This window comes from Podarcis gaigeae, assembly GCF_964106915.1.
Source record: "Podarcis gaigeae genome assembly, chromosome: 9".
NCBI classification, from domain to species: domain Eukaryota; kingdom Metazoa; phylum Chordata; class Lepidosauria; order Squamata; family Lacertidae; genus Podarcis; species Podarcis gaigeae.
The window spans coordinates 45,404,584-45,426,816 of NC_139685.1; the positions used below are offsets into that span (position 1 = coordinate 45,404,584).

General features: G+C 40.8%; 1 long non-coding RNA gene across 1 annotated transcript in view; it reads right to left on the reverse strand.

The window, feature by feature from the left end:
* The window catches only part of LOC310852612, a 280,641-nt gene that overhangs the window by 93,698 nt on the left and 164,710 nt on the right, over positions 1 to 22,233 (reverse strand). The window lies entirely within an intron of this gene.

The following is a 22,233-nucleotide window of genomic DNA, read 5'->3' on the forward strand; positions in this document are numbered from 1 at the left end:
ACTGCTATAATGTGTAAATCTTGCTCATATCCCTGCTTTTCTTTTTGTTTTTCTGAGTGAAGTTAAAGCAGAGAATTTCTCCCACTTCAGATAGGCAGCATTATGTTAGCTTGCCTTTCCAATATATATATTTGGTGATAAATCAAGTACATCTTGCATGTACCTCAGTTCATTACCAAACAGACTAGGGGTACAGCAGGATCCCAAGCTTCCACTTTACAGCTTTTGCCCTAGCTTACAGAAATACCCAAACCTTTAATTTGACACACCATGGGAACCAGACTGTACACTAGTCCCATGATAGCTTCCTAGTTTCTGGCTTTGCAATTCTGGCCTTAGAATAGAACACATGAATGTATTGAGACTTAAGCTGGAGAATTAAGGCCTTTGCTGAGAAAGTTGCTATATATCATACCATCTGGACTCCAGAGGGAGAAGACCAATCCGTTTAGAGCTAAGATGCCTGAGTGGGAAAGTTGAGGAGGTCTCGGAATGATTGACGCTGATAGATATTTCTCTCCGCTTTGATGACACCTGAGCAGTCCCTTAGCTCAGAGCAAATAAGGGTCACAGAGAAGACTGCTTTTGCCATATTATCTACTGGTATGATAATGAGCCCTAGCTTTCTAGAGGACAGGATGCTATATTTAGATAAGCAATTCCATTCATAAACCAGGTTTGCTACAGCAGCTTATTTTTAGCAACTAGGCAGGAAGATTTCCTAGGGTCTATTAGAAAAAATAGAGGAGAATTCAGATTCATAGTTCAAAAGTTGCACTGAAAGACTTGGACTTTGGATTTGACAAACTGACTTGCTCCCATGTAGGCCAGGGGTTCAGGACACTAAGCCTCCATTGCAGCTATGCAGGAAAGTAATTGTGAAAATTACACATGAGTGACCCAACTACTCATTTTAACTGCTTTAATTAGTTTTGGTGGGTTCATATCTCCACACAGTCTTCTTTCTCTTCATAGCCATTTTAGTGGTTTGTAACATACACCCCCCTTTACCCATATTGGGACTCAGTTGTTGTTTAGCTAATTCCATCTGCTAATTAAACCACAGTGCAACATCAGTGGGGCTTGTCACAACTCTGGGCCCATAATAGAAAAGTTGGAACCAATATAATAAAATATCACACCTCCATGGGGACGTTTGCTTACGTAATCAGGAACATCACTAGGCCTGGTAACAAGTCCCAAAGCAACAGGACAGTAATAAAAACAATGGAAGGCTTATCAATTGCAACCTCAATGAAATAGCCTTTGAATAAAACGCCAGATACAATTCTTAATATTAGATATCTAAAAACCAGTTTTATCATTTACAAGGTGATTGCAGTCCAAACATACTATTTAGCTTCTAGGCAGAACTACTGTAGCTAACTTTATCTCTCTCTGCCTCTCATTTTAACTTTTCTTTGAGGGACTCCATTTTACAGGTATAAGCCAACTAGTTCAAAAGGTTATGCTAGCTCAAATGCCACACCTCCTTAAAGGTGAGATGCCCAGGTTTGCCTCAGGTGGCTATGCTCATTATTTGTATGCTCTTTTCATAGCCGCTGGCTTCATTTGAAATTTCATAAGATTTGTGGGTTCTATCAACACATTTTACCTCTTCATCTGGAGGGAATAAGAAACATAGCTGTGTTCTGTTGTCTCCTATGTTGCGTGTCGAGGTCCCCAAGCCACCCCCCAAATAACTCACAACGCACACTTAATTTTTGTTTAAGGTTTTTGGCATAATTTTGGCCACAACTTTATTTAAATACAAAACTGTGAGTGGTTGTTTAGGCATTGGTTAAGACTATCTGTCCCCCCGCCTGGGGACAGAACTGACTTCCGGGCACCACTGAAAGACAGTGCGGGGGAAAGCAAGTCGGGGAGAAATGGAGCTGAGACACAGACCCTCAATTCTCATCCGGATGCACCCCGAAGGCTTGCCGGCCCTAGTCCCATTCCAGGGATTGGACGAAAAGATGGCAAGCCCCAGGATTCCTTTAACGGAATTCCCTTTCCGCAGCAACCATGGAGGGGCAGGCCCAGCCTATCCTAACCCCTCCTCCACCAATTTATAACCAATGCCTAACCGCAACCTTACAAGTTGTGACGATTTGCTACGCAGTAGGCAAAAACCAAATGGCCCAGCCAATCAGCCAGATGGACAAAATTCCTACCAGGCCCCCGCTCCAAAGCAGACGACCCCATGACAGGCATAGCAAGGTCAAAGCAACAACCCCTTACTTTAGGGCGGGTGGGCGGGTGATCCGTTACACACAGCAAAGAGAAAGCTCCAGGCTGCATGCAGAGTATTTAAACATTTTACCCCTCCCACCAAAATTGCAACATAACTTTTACCCCAGCAACCCAGTGAACCAATCTCTGCCCCAGGCCATCTTTAGAGACCCTGCCTGGTAACAGAGGGGTGGCTCAGCAGACCCCACTGCAACACGTGCTCTCCATGAAGGAGAACACGGTTTACTAAGTAATGAAAATATGCATGTTACATCTGGCTCAGTACTAGAGAAAATCTTTGAAAAATTGGAAGCTTTGGACAAGAAAGCGGATGAACAAACGGCTAAGATTGAACAAAATACATCCAGTGTAAATAAATTAACTGAACAAGTTGCTTTGAATACCCAATCAATTGGAAAGTTATTTGAGACCACTGCAGAAAACTGCAAATTGGCTGAGGAAGCCAGCCAAAAAGTTGAAGAATTAGAACAAGAGGTAAAACCACTGCATAAACTGGTTGGTGAACAGCAGGCGTATTTGTCTATGATTGAATTGCAGAATCGGGAGACTAATTTGAGATTGAGGTCTATACCAGAACTTGAACAAGGGAATTTAACTGAGTTCCTGACAAAAGAATTTTCCAAGTTTTGGCCCTTGGAGGAAGAAAAGGATTTTAAAATTGTGACTGCTTTTAGGCTTGGAAAATTAGCAAGGAAAGACAGGCCCAGAGATTGTTTGATCACTTTGAGATCTAAGGAGGAAAGAGACAAAATACTAGGCCTACATTACGGAAAGTCACTGGAAATTTCGGACAAAAGAGTTGAAATTTACAAAGACATCCCAAAACAACTTTTGGACCTTAGATCCACCTATATTGAGTTAGTGAAACTGCTGAGGAGCAACTCAATTGTTTTTAGGTGGGAATTTCCCCAAGGATTATCCTTTACATTTAGAGGGAAGAAGGTTAAAATTAAAAGAGCCGAGGACAAAGACAAATTTCTGAGTACCTATGGAGAGGACCTTCAGAAAGGGATCGAGAGACCTTCAGGGTCTGGACCATCATCAGTACCTGCACCATTAGGACCTGAAGACTCGGAGAAGAAGACACCACCACCAGAGTAATAACAGATTTGTTCAGGATGTCTCTGCAACTTCTGAACTGGAATATTAATGGCTGTAATTCCCCGGAGAAAAGGAGAAGAATATTCCATATATTGAGAAAAGAACAATTGGACATTATTTGTTTGCAAGAAACACATGTGACTAGGCTCCATAGGAAAGTGTTAATAAACAAAAGATTAGGACAAGAATTTATTTCTTCGGATCAAGTTAAGAAAAGAGGAGTGGTGATATATGCAAAGGAGAGCCTTTCACCAAAATTTTTATTTAAAGATGAGCAAGGAAGAATTTTGGCAATTGAGATACAAAACCAAGGAGAAAAGTTTTTGATACTAGGAATTTATGCACCTAACGAGGGGAAATCGGAATTTTACAAGAAGCTGCATGAGATAATGCTGAACTATCTGGACTATGACAACATCATTATGATGGGCGATATGAATGGGGTGGCGTCAACCAACATGGATAAGTCTCAAAGCCAAAATGTGACAAAAGATGGCAGACTACCTAAAACTTTTTTTGAATTGACTGATAATATGGACTTGATTGACATCTGGAGGACAAAGAACCCCCTGGGAAGAGAGGGAACATTCTTTTCTGAAGCCCAACTGACATGGACAAGAATCGACCAAATATGGATAACTAGAGGTCTGGCACCCAAGACGAGAAAAGTGGAAATCTGCCCAAAGACCTGCTCCGACCATAACGCCGTAAAGATGGACATGAGACTAATTCCAACCGGCTCCTTTAGATGGAAGATGAATGACAATCTGTTTAGAGATCAGGAGATTACCAAAAAGGCCCAAAAAGTTTTGAAGGACTATTTTGAGATAAATTTGAACACCACGGTGGAAAAAAGAATTATCTGGGATGCAAGTAAGGTGGTTATGAGGGGGTTTCTGATACAACAGAACGCTGTAAAGAAAAGAGCACAAAATGAGAAAAAAGATAAGATTTTGGAGAAAATTAAAGAATCTGAGAAGAAGTTAAGATCGAAACCGAAGTCAAAGGAGATTTTGAAAGAAATTAAATTTTACCAAGCACAATACTCCAAATTGATAAATCAGGAGGTGGAGTGGAAAGTTAAGTTAATGAAACAAAGATCATTCGACTTGGCAAATAAATGTGGAAAACTGCTAGCATGGCAGTTGAAAAAGAGACAAAAATTAAACACGATCACCAACTTAGAGACTGAAGGAAGAAATATTCAGAACCCTGTGGAGATTAGGAAGTACTTCCAGAGATACTTTAAACAACTGTACACTCAATGGCCGCAAAACGAGGCTGAGATAGAACAATTTTTGAGAAAAAAATGGACTACCAAGGTTGTCTCAAGAAAATAGATCAATCCTGAACTGTAAAATAACACGACAAGAGATTGAAGTTGCCATTCAGAATATGCAATTGGGCAAATCTCCAGGGCCAGATGGGCTTACCTCCAAATATTATAAGATACTGAAAGACTACTTAATACATCCACTAATGGAGGTCTGCAATGAGATTATGGAGGGGAAGAAAGCACCGGAAACGTGGAAAGAAGCCTTCATCACATTGATACCTAAATCAGAATTGGAAAAGACACAACTTAAGAATTACCGCCCCATTTCCCTTCTAAATGTGGATTACAAAATTTTTGCAGACATTTTAGCAAATAGATTTAAAAAGGTTTTAAGTGAAGTGATCCATAAAGACCAGGCAGGCTTTCTCCCAGGAAGACATTTGTCTGCTAACACAAGGAACATTATTGACATTTTGGAACTTTTGCAAACAAATATTAATACTAGAGCAGTGTTAATATTTATAGATGCGGAGAAGGCCTTTGACAACATTTCTTGGAAGTTTATGAAGAAAAACCTGGAAGGGATGGGAGTGGGACGGGGATTTGAAAATGGGATAGATGCAATATATTCAGAACAAAAGGCTAAATTGATAGTTAACAATGTGTTGACAGAAGAGTTTAAAATTGAAAAAGGAACACGACAAGGTTGCCCTATTTCCCCTCTGTTATTTATTTCGGTCCTGGAGGTGCTCTTGAATATGATTAGAGGGGACCGGTTGGTGGAAGGAATTCAGGTCGGAGCGAAACAGTATAAACTTAAGGCTTTCGCAGATGACCTAGTTTTGACCCTACAGGAGCCAGAATCTAGTACGAAAAGGGCATTACAATTAATTCAAGACTTTGGTCGGGTGGCGGGTTTTAAACTAAACAAGCAAAAAACTAAGGTACTGGAGAAAAATTTGACAGTTTCAGAGTCAGAAAGGTTTCAGAAGGAGACAGAGTTAAACGTGGTTAAAAAAGTAAAATATCTAGGGGTGAACATAACAGCAAAAAATCTGAGCTTATTTAAGGACAATTATGAAAAGTGCTGGTCAGAAATTAAGAGAGATTTAGAAAGTTGGTCAAGATTGAAACTTTCCTTGTTGGGTCGAATTGCTGCTATAAAAATGAATGTATTGCCAAGGATGCTGTTTCTTTTTCAGACTTTACAGATTGTGGATAAAATGGAGTGTTTCGGGAGGTGGCAAAGAGATATCTCTAAATTTGTCTGGCAGGGCAAAAAGCCCAGAATTAAGTTTAAAATATTAACTGATGCTAAAGAAAGAGGGGGGTTTGCCCTGCCAGACTTAAGGTTGTATTATGAATCAGCAGCTTTTTGCTGGCTGAAAGACTGGCTGCTTCTTGAAAACACTGATGTGTTAGATTTGGAAGGATTTAACAATGCTTTTGGATGGCATGCATATCTGTGGTATGACAAGGTTAAGATTCACAAGAATTTCAAGAACCATATTGTAAGGAAAGCAGTGTTTAATGTCTGGACAAAATATAAAGACTTATTAGAAAACAAGACCCCAAGGTGGCTATCACCTATGGAAGCTAAGGCTGTGAAAAGACCCAATATGGAGGTCGAATGGCCGAAATACTGGGAAATACTAGAAAGAGATGGAGACAATTGGAGATTGCAGAGTTTAGAGAAACTAAAAGATAAAGTGCGAGATTGGTTACATTACGCTCAGATTAAAGAGGCTTTTAAATTGGATAAAAAGTTCGGATTCCAGGTGGAAAAATCGAAATTGGAAACAGAACTGTTAGAACCTAAGACTAAGGTACTTTCAAGAATGTATAACTTGTTGCTGAGGTGGAATACACAGGATGAAACGGTTAAATCAGCTATGATAAAGTGGGCACAGGACATTGGGTATAATATTATGTTTGCTGACTGGGAAAAGTTATGGACCACCGGTATGAAGTTTACGGCATGTAATGCCTTGAAAGAAAACATTATGAAAATGATATATAGGTGGTACATGACCCCAGTCAAGCTAGCAAAAATATATCACCTGTCAGACAATAAGTGTTGGAAATGTAAGGAAACTGAAGGAACGTTCTTTCACCTCTGGTGGACTTGCCCCAGGGTTAAGGCCTTCTGGGAAATGATATATAATGAGCTGAAAAGGGTATTTAAGTATACCTTCCCTAAGAAACCAGAGGCCTTCCTTTTGGGCATTGTTGGCCAGAGGGTGTTAAAGAATGATCGAACATTTTTCATGTATGCAACAACAGCAGCAAGGATACTTGTCGCCAAATAGTGGAAAACTTAAGATTTTCCCACGCTGGAAGAATGGCAGATGCAACTGATGGACTACATGGAGCTAGCAGAAATGACTGGCAGAATCCGAGACCTGGGAGAGGAAGCAGTGGAAGAGGATTGGAAGAAATTCAAGGACTACCTACAAAAACACTGTAAACTATATGAGTGCTAAGAAGGATGAGAGATTTGAAATTAACAGGGCACCATAAAGTTTGGTGAAAAGACTATGAGAATGAGTGAACTCTATGAGAAAAATAAATTTTGAATAAATATTATGGTAAAATTAGGTATTTAAGACCTAGATAAAAACATTCAAAGTTAGGGACAAAACATTGGAAATGTGTACAATAAGAATGGAAATAAGGAGATAAATTGCTGATCAAAGTTTTATAAATTTGGAAAGTAGGAGCGAGAGACGTGAGGAAGTCCAAAAATGAAGAAAAGCTGGTTATTATAAGATGCTAAATTTTATGTTTGTTTTTTTGTTTTTTTTGTTTTTTGCTTATGTTGTTTTTCTCTGTTTATTGTATTAAAAAAAACTCTTAATAATTTTTTTTTTTAAAAAAAGAAAATATGCATGTTACTTCTCTACTTCCTTTCTTCCCTCCCCTCCAAGATGAAGGCAAATTCCTGAAATAGTACAAGATGCAACCAATCCTATCCTACATTCAGATTATGCATAAATGGCAGTATAGGGGGTGGGGAACAGTCAGTATGTCATCTCCTTTGTTTATTGGCAAAATGGCAGATCTTTGTGAGATTTCCTGCTACTGTAGCCCAGAATTAAACTGTGGAAGAATAAACTGTGGCAGAATCATATTTATTTTACCAACATTATGGAATAATTGATTGGTCTGACATTAGACATACAGACCAAGTGAAATAATAGATAATCCTAGCGACCATAATGTACAGAGGTGATGTATGATTTAATAACTTCTTCAAAAACAGTACATTTAAACAGCTGAAACAAAGAAAATAGTGGGATTCAACTTTATTATATTAGTACTGGTAGTGTCTACTCTTTATCCCAAGGAGTCACATTTGTCAGAAATAATGTCAGGACAATATGACACATATCCTCCAGCAATGTCGAATGGCACCAGGCATGACCTCTTCTGTCTCTGAACAGCATACAGATCATCCCAATGTTACATGAAATGGAAGCCCAAGGCTAACATCTTCACATTTTTTATATTGATCCATTTTTTGGAGACTTGGTGGAGTCTCTGGATCAGACTTTTAGGGTACAACATTTTTGATAAAGAAAACACATCTGGTGTGAAGAAATAGGCGCACCTACTATTTATTTAGTAAATGAATGCTCAGGATCAAGTCTTACCATTCTGATATAATTAAAGAGAAGGCTTTTAAAACTTAGTTATAATGTCATATGCAAGCAAAAGAATAAAAGGTTTCAATTTCCCTAATGGCAATGAAGAGAGAAAAATAGGACAACTGGGAGAGCTTACTCTTACCTGTCTAGGAAGCCAGGTAGCAGATGGCAAGAACCAGTGATAGAGTGGCTGTCTGGCTTGCCGAGAGCCCAAAGTTCAGTCCCTGGCATCTCCAGGTAGGGCAAGGGGAGACGTCTGTCTGAAACCCAGGGAAGTCGCAAAATCCTTATAACTTTCAGTGCTGTCCTTTGCTGCTGCCAACTGTTGCTTTCTTGCTTATGATGGTTACAATGGGCGGTATCCAACTAACTCATTCCATCAAAGCAAGTATTTTTGTTATGCAGTGGACCCCCCATGGCCCCCTAAAACTGTTCTGGGTTTTGCCCCAAGTTGCCACAGCATATTTGAGGACAGTGTGGGTGCATTTGGAGAGATAAGAAGGGGAGTTCTGGGCCCAAGCAGAAATTCTTTCATGGAGGCTGGTCCGTTAGGGCAACTGCCCCACCAGCCTCATGTCTGCCCTCAGCAAGTGCCCACCTGCCTGCTTTTCTGTAACCAGTCCCAGAGGTGTCACTGGTTGTCCTTTGCCTCTTCCTTGTCAGTGTTGCCCTTGTAGAACACAGCAGGAAGGAGGAAGCGGACAAAACAGGAAGGGTTGAGCTCTGCCTGTCTTTGGCTCTAGCACCACTTGCTGTTGGTCTCTTTGCCTTCTGCCCTATTAGCCCCAGAGTTAAATGCCCTGGGTATAATGGGATGCAGGTGGCGCTGTGGTCTAAACCACTGAGCCTCTTGGGCTTGCCGATCAGAAGGTCGGCAGTTCAAATCCCCACAACAGGGTGAGCTCCCATTGCTCTGTCCCAGCTCCTGCCAACCTAGCAGTTCGAAAGCACGCCAGTGCAAGTAGATAAATAGGCACCTCTGTGGCGGGAAGGTAAATGGCATTTCCGTCTGCTCTGGTTTCCATCATGGTGTTCCTTTGCACCAGAAGCTGTTTAGCCACATGACCTGGAAAGCTCTCTGTGGTCAAACACCGGCTCCCTTGGCCGGAAAGCAAGATGAGCGCCACAACCCCATAGTCACCTTTGACTGGACTTAACCATCCAGGAGTCCTTTACCTTTACCCTTACCCTGGGTATTTGAAAATGAATGAGGGCACTTTGCAAGAACTTTGAAGCTGGAAACGTTGTGATTTCTACAAACATGACTCCATTGAGTGATGTATGTATTTTGTATATATTGTACCCTTCAGACAACTATGGCTGCAAAAAATGAATGTGTATGCACCCTTTAGGCACACTACTTTGGAAATCAAGTATTACTGATCAAAACATGGAAGGCTTCACTTGGACTCTCATTGGCAGCATTTCAAACTGCTTCATTTTCAGCAAGCATTTTAAAAAAACTTTCCCCTCTGTTTCTCTGTTCTGTTTCTGATGGTTTGAAACATGTTTTCTCACTGTTTTATTGCTTGATTATATCGTGTAGTGGGTTGTTATATTATAAGATATTGTAAGCCGCCTTGAGTGGGTGTTTTGTTTAGAAAGGCGAGTTTTAAATTTCAATAGCAATAAAATAGATGAGACAGAAGCTGCTGCACTTCTATTCTCTGCAAGCTTTTTTTTTTAAGACTGCAGCCAATTTGCAGTAATTAATGTGATAAGGACAGCAGCTGCAGCCTTCTTTAATTCCTCAGTCTTAGAGCAGAGATAGAAAATGGATTAGTTAGAGATAAATATAGCTTTCAGCATTTTCTCATGAGAACAGACCCTGCCGAAATATTGCATTTTTTGTAGCATGAGTTGGACGTTGGTATGATGAAAGTAATTCGCCTTTGCCTCAGGGACTTATCCAGTTTGAATTGAATGGAAACAAATAATGCTGGTTTATTTTAAATAAAACAGGAAATAAACTCTGATTCAAAGAGTCCACTGTGGGTTGTTTCTGATGAACCACAAACTCTGTAACCAAGACAGTTCTATATTTGAATGAATGTAGTCTTTCATGTATCTTTCAGAAGAATTAGGAAAAACACAAGGCTTCAGGTGGACAGGAAAATCAGACCTAGGCTATATTCATGTTTTAGTATATACTGGTTTACTGTGTCAGGAATGAGCTTTAGGCAAGTCTCTGATTCACACACCTCCCCTCCCATCTCTTCTTCTGGTATTAGCATAAGGAGATCAGAAGCTTTCTCTTTCAATTTCAATTAACTACAGTTTATTGTTATGTCAGAACACTAAACTGTAGTTAATCTTAACTATGGTTTGTTGAAACCAGTCAGTTTCATTACTCATGGCTTGCAGTTGGCTTGTTTCAAACAAACTACAGCTTAGAGTAACCACAGTGTTAGATTTTTAGAACACAACAAGTTCTTGTTAATAAAAAATGGAAATGAAAGCTTCCAAATTCTTCCTTGCAGCTGTACCAGAAATGGAGGGAAAGGGAGTTATACAACTGAAGCTTGTCTAGGCTAACCCAGCCATCTATGGTTTAACATGGTATCTGAGTGCAACCACACAGTGGTGAATGGTGGTTATAGTTTCAAAGGAAGATGTAAAACTCTTCAAATAAAACAATATGAACCTGTTCATTTTCTTCTCAAACTATAAGTAATTTCCCATTAGGAGGTGTGTATTTGTTCTGAATTTTAAAAGAGAGGGAAATATGAGGTCTATGAGATAAATTGGTTGTTCACCAGCTTTTGTGTTGATCAGTGAACGAAGTCTTAATACTTCATTTAGTTATGAATGACTGACTTTTTTGGGGGGTGGGGAGCAGAAATGTGGGACACAAAGTGGGATACAGTCATACCTTGGAAGTTGAACGGAATCCGTTCCGGAAGTCCGTTCGACTTCCAAAATGTTTGGAAACCAAAGCGCGGCTTCTGATTGGCTGCAGGAAACTCCTGCAGCCAATCGGAAGCCTTGGAAGCCTCATAGGATGTTCGGCTTCCAAAAATAGTTCGTAAACAAGAACAGTCACTTCTGGGTTTGCGGTGTTCATGAGCTAAAACATTCAAGAACTAAGCTGTTCGAAAACCAAGGTACGGCTGTATAAGGTGTCTTAAATTAAGAGAGGGAAAATAGTTAGGGAGAGTGTATACATTGTGTATACTGCAAAGGTATATTCTCAAAGGATATTTTAGTGTGACTATAGATTATTATTATTATCATCATCTTATTATTTATATGCTGGCCATCTGACTGGGTTGCTGCAGCCACTCTGTCAAGGCCTTAGTGTTTGATAGTATGCCCCCCCCCTCTCTCATAGAAGCCATTCCATTTGCTTCATGCTGTGTTGGAGGAGCAGGAATGCAATGCACAGACACACAGCCTGATTTTATTTAAGGAAAGTTGGTTACCAAAAGCATGACATTTGTTCACTTAATGTTTAGTAATCTGTTGTGTAATGTATTGTGTTACAACGATTTCCTTCTAGACTAGCCACTTTTAATATTCCATACACTTGGATTGCAAAAGAATGCAGCAATGAACAACAAATGATGGTGTGAAACATAAATAGGTATATTTTAAATGGGTCTACTAATTCAGCTGAATCTCATTTTGAGAAATGGTGACATGACTTTGCCATTTTACCCTGCAGTGAAACATCAGATTGAGATTTCCTGGCTCCAGTTGTTTGTGATGCAGACCATGTCCAGTTATTATAGGAAGCTCTTACAACCAGCATTGCCTTTATATAAACCTCCATATGGCACTTCTAGGAAGTGCATAGATGTATGCAGTTTTGTTTTTGGTCATTTCACACTGAAAATACAATTTGACTTGGCTGTCAGACAGACACAATCTGTCATATTCCTTCTATAGGAGCTGGACTTGATCCAAATGGATACATTCAGGAACATTATCCCATAAAATTGGAGGCTAAGCTTCCAATTTCAATATATAGGAAGGCTACAATTCTGCGGGTTTTGGCACCCTCTGCTTTTTCAACTGAACAGCCTGTTTCTGTGATTAGTGCAGTTTATTGCTTTATCACAAAATAAGGCTGAAAACAAACTCAGTAAAGGAACAGATGGCTTTGCCACATTTCCTAGAAAGGGCAGTTCCCACTCAAAACGGGACATTTTGCAGATCATTAGGATGGTTTCTATAACATTTCTCTGAATCCAACCTATACAAGCAGTAAAAACTCAAGTAAATTTGTGAGAACAATGCTGCAACACTTCCTGAATAAAATTGCAACACACCACTGGTTAGAATAATAGAACTGTAGAGTTGGAAGACAGCCTGCGGGTGGCATGCCACACCCCCAGGAAGCAAACCACACCCCCACGGGTGACATGCCATTCCCCTGGGATGCATGTCATGCCCCCAGGGACACGCAGTAGCCACAGCCCCACCTGCGCTCTGCCCCTGGTGCCAGAGCATGCAGCTTTGCCACTGTCTCCGATCTTATACAGTTCCAGGTATCGTGTGCCACATGACCCAGAAAGCTGTCTGTGGACAAACACCAGCTGCCTCAGCCAGAAAGAGAGATGAGTGCCACAACCCCATAGTCGCCTTTGACTGGACTTAACTGTCCAGGGGTCCTTTCCCTTTTTTTACCTTACTTACACCATATATTAATTATTCCTGCATGAACAGGGGGGCCTGTAAGCGCATTCAGCTGAACACACTTACATCTCTCTTCAGTTCTTTCCACTCAGTGTAAGAAGGTTGGGGGTTAGACTGGCACATGTGGCCTTGCGCCCACTCCATGGATAGAATTAGAAGCACCTGAACGCATCTGTCGTCTACTTTGCAGAAGCATCAGCAATGTTATAAATAAAATAAACAGAAAGAAGCCTTTTATTCTTTTGCACTGACAAGATCATGATCTTTAGAGAAGATTTTATTTGAAAGAATAAGTAGGCTGTAGCCCAATCCATCAGATGCTTGAACTGAGACTATTTACAGACAAGCTACTAAACTGCTTTCTTAGTGGGCTGCAGTCACTAGAATATCAGGCTATGACTTTCTTGTAGCTTTAAAACTCACTAGTTAGTTTTGGCCAAATTATTCTCTCTCAGTCTAGCTTACCTGTTGTGATGTCTTGATGTATCTACAAGTTGAAATGTCTTGTAGGATGCAGGATAAATAGAGACTTGACTTCATGCGCACACACACACACACACACACACACACACACACACACACACACAGTGAGGTACCTGCACATGCCATGGTTCAAATGGTTATGCATATTAATACAAAAAAGCAGAAGCCTTCAGTGAGAAATGCAGTAGGTGATCCGGATTGTGTGGAAGGTACCTCAAATATCCTCAAATCAGTTACGGCTTGGGGTGCAATTAACACCACACTGAATTGTGTTGGAAACTATTTGGAACTTGGAGGCTGATGTCATTGGCAGAAAACTGGTGTGTCCTGCTTTGAAAAGCAGATTTTAGAAATCACTGTGGTCACTTGCATTTAGCACCAGCTGCTTTTCAAAGGCAGACCCACCAAGACTGTGCTCAGTCAAGCCAGTCTTCTTGTGTGCTACACTGAAAAAATACTAAGTGTTCACTTATTTTATATTGTATGAGTCTCAGTTTTGCCACGAATCTTCCACATTGTGTGTGTAATTAATAGCTTCCAGTAAAACACTGAAATGTCTCTGCTCCTCGCACAACAGTTTAGGTGTCACTAGGTAAAGAGCTGGTGCAGGTGTTGAATTTAAGCACTGGGAAAGAAGAAGCCAATGTACAGTGTAATAAATAAAATCAAACAAGACTTACATTGTTAGCAGACTTTTCATTTAGGCTTCCTGGCAAATAATACTAAATAAAACATTCTGTAAATGCCCCTTTGCTCTTAACTTTTAAAATATGGGGCAAATAGAGAGAAGAGAGGGGGGGGGGGGAGAAACCCAGGCAAGAGGTTGCTGGCTTCTCTTGCTTTATGCTGGATTTTTCAAAGAGATTACTAGTCCAAGAGATCATTTCAAGATTCAGATATCCATTCCCTGCACCATTACCCATTTTAAAAATAGAAAGTCTATTATAACTATAAGGGCAATGCTCTGTGAACAAGTGGACTATTTGACAGATTGTGGACTTTTGCATACTCTTCATACATAGAAAAGCATGCCCCCCTCTTTGAATGCCTTATGCTAATAGAAATGTGCTTAGTTTGTGATATGTTCGGGGGGGGGAGGGGGAGAAATTACTACCATACTGATTTTCTGTGGGGAGAATAGATAAAATAGGATTTGCATGAACAAGAAGAGCAGTATGCAATTAACTTTTCATATCACACATTTTGACATAGAAAAGCTAACTTAAATACACCATAGTATTAGCTGCTTTATACCACTGTTCAATTAAAGATGGAAAAACCTACCAAAAAATAATAATTCTTGCTAGATAAGAGTTCCTATCTACCATAGAGGCTCAAACTATGTGTAGAGGCCTACATTGCAGGGAGTCGGGAACTTAAGTAGAGCACTTTGCTTTCATAAGCTCTATTGAGCTACCATTTTCCCTCCTCTCTACCTCAGCTGAGAAAGTGTGGGAAGGGGGCAGGGGAGAGAGATCTGACCTCTCTCTAGAGCTGGGTCTTTTGGACCTTCAAAGCTCTTAGAAAAAGGTCAAAGCACCTGAACAGGACCAAGCTCCAGACTATAGATTCTAGGATCTGGGACATTTTGTGCGGAAGTGGATGTCTCAGTTCTAAGCATCACACAGCTGAGGGAGTGAGAGATTGAGATACAAAGACAGAGGAAGGGAGAGTTGTCTTTGCTGCGTGTGTGTGTGTTTGTGTGTGGGGAGAATGAATATTTTCTTGTAATCTAGTGTACACAATTCATCAAAAGGGTATTTGATTTTGGCTCTACAATTTCATCATCAATATTTTGACATAGCAACTTAAACATTCCTGGGGCAGGGGAAACAAATACACTTACGCTGAAATAGTTCTTCTCTCCCTCCCCCATTAAAATTAGTCACTAGATTTCTCTTATAAGTCAATTGTTGTAGGTTAGGTTTACAACTTCACCATCTGCCAGCTTTATCCTCACATGGGCAACACACATCATATATTGCACCCTGCACACTGTGTGTGTGTGTGTGAAGCAATCTGCCTCATGAAGCTGCTCATAACTTTTTTCAACTTTCTCTGTAGTTGTTAGTTTCTTTAATTTCTACAAGCAGCTGACAACCTAGGCTACAACTCCAGCTTAACCCCAAAATATATATAGCAGTTCCTACAAAGCATTCATCAGCTGAAAAAGAAGAAGAAGAAGCCCTATATGTCAATTCAGTGTTGATGTATACCTGCAATACTTGTTGCCTTTGTTGCTTTCTATTAAAAATAAATGCAGACGTTCCCCTCTGCCGTTAAGAGATCTGTAGCTTTTAATCTAATTGCCAGTTGCCTTTAAGCCTTGAGCTGGTCAACAGAGACACAATGCTATCAGGGATAATTTGTCCTTCCTGTATTTCTGTGGCGTGATCTATACTGCTGTGCTGAGAAGGGTCCTTGTGGGTGTCAAATGCTGTTGCTGCTTCTAATGGAAATAAAGGGGGGTGATTAAGTAACCCCCACAAGTAAATAGATGTTTCTCTAAACGTGACTTTTAGTTTGCAAATGGCCCTTAGGCCAAGATGTCACGTCTGCTGGGGTAGGAAGGAAATAATAGGTCACTGGATAAACCATTTCCCATTTGAGTCATTTATTGATTGAAACCAACAAACTACAATTGTTCTGTTATAAAAGATTTTGTTTCGAAACGTTGAAGCCTATTGTTGTATAACAGCCTGTGGTCTGTTCATGGCTGTTCGTTTGCTCTCATCTAGCTTTCCCCATCACATGTTATGTGCTTTGCAGTGACAAAGAATCATAAAGTTAGGTTAAGACCTCATAATCTAGTCCAATTCTTTGCCAATGCAAGTTGTCTACTACGTCACCATCCCTGATACATGTCCACCCAGCTTTAAAAACCTATAAAGAAGGAGAGTCTAACACCTTCTAAGGTTTGTCTTCTTCACTATCAAACTAAACATACTGCCTGGAAATTATTCCTAACGCTCATCTGAAATCCCTTTTCTTGTACTTTGAACCTGTTGTATCAGGTCCTACCATTTGGAACAACAGAAAATAAATTTGCTCCATCCCGGGTGTGAGGGCCGTTTAGATATTTGAAGATGACTACATATTGCCTCTTAGGGACGCTGGTGACGCTGTGGGTTAAACCACAGAGCCTAGGACTTGCCGATCAGAAGGTCAGCGGTTCGAATCCCCGTGATGGGGTGAGCTCCCGTCATTCGGTCCCAGCTCCTGCCCACCTAGCAGTTCGAAAGCACCCCTAAGTGCAAGTAGATAAACAGGGACCGCTTTCTAGCGGGAAGGTAAACAGCGTTTCCGTGTGTGGCGCTGGTGCTGGCTCACCAGATGCAGCTTCGTCACGCTGGCCACGTGACCTGGAAGTGTCTTTGGACAGCGCCGGCTCCCGGCCTCTTGAGCGAGATGAGCGCGCAACCCTAGAGTCGGTCACAACTGGCCCTGACAGGCAGGGGTACCTTTACCTTTACATATTGCCTCTTAAGAGTCTCTTCTCCAAGACAAACACCTTTCCTCATAGAATTGTCTCATATCTAGGGAACATATGCTGTCTGCTGCATATTTAGAGTTTGATCTAATATCAGCTGACATGTTTGATATCCAATTATATCAACAGGGCTGTAAGTCACTACTTACAAGAGGCTGTATTCCTTAGTATGCCTGCCCAGAAGGATGTATTATTGAAATCAACAAATTGCTGTAAACCAGAGAAAGTGAAATTAATGGCACAGTGCTTATTCTCCATTAAGTTCAATGGGAGTTCAGTGTACATACTTTTATATTGGTAAAGCCCAATGGCAGACAGAGTTGCAGCCATTTTGAACACTGGTTTTCCAGTGGCTTACACATATATGCAGCTAGAGTCTACAATGTAGGTGTTTACAGCATAATTACCCCAAGAGGGTCTTTGTTCTCCCATAGGAGAAGCCTTCGATTCCATCTGACATCAAACACTGTGTCCTGCCTGCTGCTTTGCTTCTACAATCATATATCTTCTAATGCTCCTCTAAGCTTCTAATGCACATTGCTTCTAACTCTTTACTCTAAACTCTGGCTTCATCTGTTGAGGAAGAGGCCCCAACCATTTGCTGTCTCACACTGAGACCCCTTGATCCTTTGTTGTCTTAATGGCCCACCTCCCAGGCTATGACCTCACAAAGAAAGCTAGTCTGACTTAATTAGCTATTACCACTTGCTGATTCCAGGGTATTAGAAGTGTCTAGCACATTGCTTAGCACCCCAAACCTTAATTAAATCCTAACATTTGCTCTATCTAGAGATTATAATGATCTAGCACCAAGAAACTCATAACAGTATGTTTTTGGGAATAGAGAATGGATTCCCTGTTACTTAAGTCCCCGAAAGCTGTATTTCAAAAAGCACTCAAAGGCACAGGTGCAAAAACGTTTCTACAATTTCCTCTTGGGAAGCAAGGTAGATGAAATGAACTTATACCACTTGCCATTTAGTTTTATCTCGTTCTCTGACATCAGATCCATGGTGAGAGCTTAGTGTGGCAATGGAGATTGTGTGTTGTTTCCATCCCAGGAGGATGAATGCAGCATTATAGCAATCTCTGCCAAGCTGGTCTGGCTCAAAGTGCTGCATTAGCAGAGTCTGGTGTTTGTGGCATATTGATACTCTTGGGATAACAGAGTAGCAACAAGCTTTTACTTTGAGAACACTGAAACAGCTCTCTGATATTAGATCCTGACTGTTTTAATATTTCACAAACTCCATAAACCTTGTTGGTCACTTACTAATTATGACATTCCCAGCGCCTTACAATAAAATGCAAATTTGCATCACATTGAGATATCCTAGGATTACTTTCTATTTTCCCCCCTTGTCTGAACTATGCCAACCTGGGCTGCTTTTATGTGGCAGTTTACTGTGGACTCATTGCTGCTCTTGCATGTAATTTTTTTGCAGCATCCACACAACATTGTGTTCATCAGAATGCCTTCACATGTGATTTCTGCATTTACTGTTCTCATGGGAAATCTAGTAAATGAAAGCAACAACCTGGAAATGGTAAACCAGGATAAAACGGGGAAGCAGGGAACATGGGATGGTATTTTGATGAGGTTGACATTGTGTACTGTAGATGCCGCATTGAGTCCATAATAAATTGCCCTGTGGAAGTACATTTGGTGCTTGTCAGGATGAGAAGAATGTGAAATTTCTTGTTGTTAACAGAGAATGGCAAAATGGCAAAGCAAAGGCCATTTTGTATGGGGACGAGATCATATTCTCTACCTCAGCTGTAGGAAACTCTTTTCATTGCAAGGGCTGCATTCCCTTGTGGGGAATCTACTGGGGGCACATGCCAGAGACGAAAGTGGGTGAAGCATGGACCTCTGCACAGTAGGCTACATTCTGGACAGAAATACATCGAAGGTTTCTCAATATCTCTCTCTAAACACACACACACACACACACACACACACACACACACACACACAGAGTCAAGGAAGAAGCATTATCACAGTGCTAGAGAACATTCTAAAATCCTCTAGTCAAGTGAGCAGATGTGTTAGCAATAAAATTACATCATCTGGAGACAGCCTAGAAAAATGGACTTTAATATTATTAATAATAATTAAAATTCTGCTGTGTTTCTGCTTCAGTTGTCATTGTCAGTGGGGTCCAGGCCCAGATTTAACAGAGACTTGAACTGAAACCTAGCTCCAGTATGCTCACTGTGATTTACTAAGTTCTTTTTTGTATGTGATTTGTGGGGCCGCAACTGGCAAATCTTAACTGTACCATATTTCTATTAAAGGTCGTATAACTAACAGAAAAGGTATGGAAGGTATGTTGGGAGCAAAAGAGCGAGAGAGTTAAGTGTTAGATTTTAACAGCTGGGGATAATAGTTAGTGCTCCCACTTCAGTATGAATCACCCTTCTTAAAAGGCTTCCATGTCTAACACAGTCAAATTCATTTGTTCTGCTGAAGAGATCTGTGTGCAGAGAACTTGTCACTCAGATATACATGGGTAACATAGGTTTATACTGAAGCTTTTTTTTTTGCATAACACATCATTCATATAAAACAGCCATTGTTATAGGAATGCACAGAATGATATTTCTGAGTTGTGTCATACAGTTCATTAGTTGATTACATGTCCAAAGCTGATGGAAATGTCTTATGGCATTCCTTTAACATAATCCAACCCAGAGCTGGTTGAAAAATTCCTAGAAACTTCCATCTGTATCAGCTTTTGGCTCATACACTCCTCCACACAAGGCTATCACCTTCAGTGAATATGCAAGGATTATGGACCACTCTATATGTAATGGCTAATGATGGATGATTTGTCTAGAATTGGGCTCAGGAAACTAATAAAGTAATCCTAATCCCCAATCTTTGCTGTTAGGATATGGTGGAGGTGTCTGTCCCTTGAACTCTTCTGGCCTCTTCTACCACAGAGGTTTGTGGTGGACTCACAGAAAGTAAAGTGAGTGGAGAACTACAGCCAGCTATGCTCCTTCTGGTGATGGCAAGAATAGGGTCCCCAAGATGCCTTATATACTACTCCATCTACCTCAGGGTGGACCAACACACAGCCTGAGGGCCGCATGTGGCCCTTGAGACCTTTTTTGTGGCCCTTGGCAACATTTGAGGACACTGTGTCCCACAGCCCTCACATTGCATTCTGAAAGCCAGGAAAGCAAAGTACTGGGCTTTAAGAAGCTGTGAGGGCTTTGGCAGGGGACTAAAGTCCTCTAGCCATCTTACCAAAGCCCAGTTAGTGTTCCCCCAGCTTTGAGAATGAGGTGGGAAGGCTCTAGGACCCTATCAGAGCCTCATGTCTCCTTCCTAAAGCCCTGGACCTTATCTGACTTTGCGAAGGTAGTGCAAGGGGTGGGTGGGTGGGCGAGTGAGTCAGTTTTTGGCCTCACTCCTCTCGCCAAGCACAACTTGATAGTGTGTGGCCTGCAGGTTCCTTGTCAAAGTACTTTGTGGCCCACTTGCTATGAAAAGTTGAACCACCCTGACCTAGCTCAGTATTCTCTACACAAACTGGCAGCAGCTCTGCAAGGCTTAAGGCAGGGGACCTTCCCATCTGAAGTTGACAGACATTTAATTTGACAACTTTTGTATGCAAATCATGTGCTCTACCACCAAGCTACAGGCTTTCCCTTAAAGGGAATTGAATTAGATGGACCCTTGGTGCGAACCATCAAGACAAACAAGTCTTTTCTTAAAAATCTAATATATGAATGAAGAGACTCTTGAGCAGCTCACATTGGCTAATTTATTTGCCAGACACAAATGGGTCAGAAAATTCATATCTCAAGTTTATTTCCTCAAGCAGTAGCCTGTGTTTGTTATTATTGAGAAGGGTGGAGAAGGGTTTAATCTCCTTAGGTGAGAGATGGGCTGAGGTTGTCCGTACTGCCCCAGGTTAGAGATGGGGTCGAAATGATTGTTGGGCTTGTTTGTTTCTGACTTTTTGCCTGCTGTTGGGCTGGTATATAAGTATTGGTTGTTGAAAGTTCAAGTGTTTTATTGAAGTAGGAAATGAGTGACTGGCGTGATGTAGTGGATGTTTGAAGAGTATGATTGCCGAGTGATTGTATTATTACATATGAGGACAGTTTTTGTTTTGTAATATTTATGTGCCGTCTGATGCTGTATCTTGAGGTTTGTTTTTAATGATTTGCTTTTGGTTTTTATTTTACTTATGAATACTTATCCTACTTTAAATGCATATTTTTAATACTATTATCAGTAGCAGTTGTAATGAATGTAGAAGTTGCATCTTCTTGTAATATATGTTTATTTTTGTTGAGTTGTAAATTGTTTAGAGATTTCTTGAAATATAAAGCTGTACACAAGTTTGGTAAAGAAATAACAACAAATAATTTGAGACAGCAGCAAGGCAAACCATACCTAGCAGTTTCTACCCCCTTTTTTGTAGTGAAGTTCATTCTAAAGATAATTATGAAACAGGTGTTTTAAAAGAAGCAACTTTATTATGAGTGAACCCTGGTGCTGAGATAGCGTTAGAACCCATGCGCTTGAAGAAAGAAGCTTTCCTGCTCTGTGCTTTCACTTCATCAACTTCTCTTTTCCAATTATAGCTTAGATTCCAATATCTGTCCTTAAAAAAGAAACACTTATGTTGTGTAATTCCACATCATTAATTTAAGTACAGTCTGTTCTAAGGATGGATGAATCTGTTGCTTTCAGTTTCTCTCAGTTCAGAGGCACCAGCTTGTGAGGGTGGTGGGGGTGGGGGGAGGGAGGGAACCGACATCAAACAACATTGCAACATTCTGATGTCATCCGTGTGACGTCAGGAGAATGGGAGGAGCCGAGGCAGAGCTGAACACAGTGGTCACACAGCTCAATGGCTGGTGGCTGCTCCTCTTTATCTTCTCTTGGTGCCGGAACCAGCGGTAAGTGGCTTTGACCCTCCTTTCGCATCACATTGCCATTGTCAGCATGAAAATTTGTATGCATTTTTCATGCATAGTCCTCCCAATATATGTATATTTATAGGTGATGTCCACGAATACAATAGATTTTTGTATGTTATTTCCACTGACATACAGAGTGTGTGTGCACTCTCTCCTAATATACACATTTCTGTATGAATTTCTTGGCTGGAGAACTGCATTGCAAAATTCAGAGAAGGGTGACTATTGCAGCATACCTGTGTTTTTGCTTGTGTAAAGGTTAAGGAAGTGCAAAATAGGTAAAAAAGGTAAAGGTAAAGGACCCCTGACAGTTAAGTCCAGTCGCAAACAACTCTGGGGCTGCGGCACTCACCTCGCTTTACTGGCTAAGGGAGCCAACGTTTGTCCACAGATAGTTT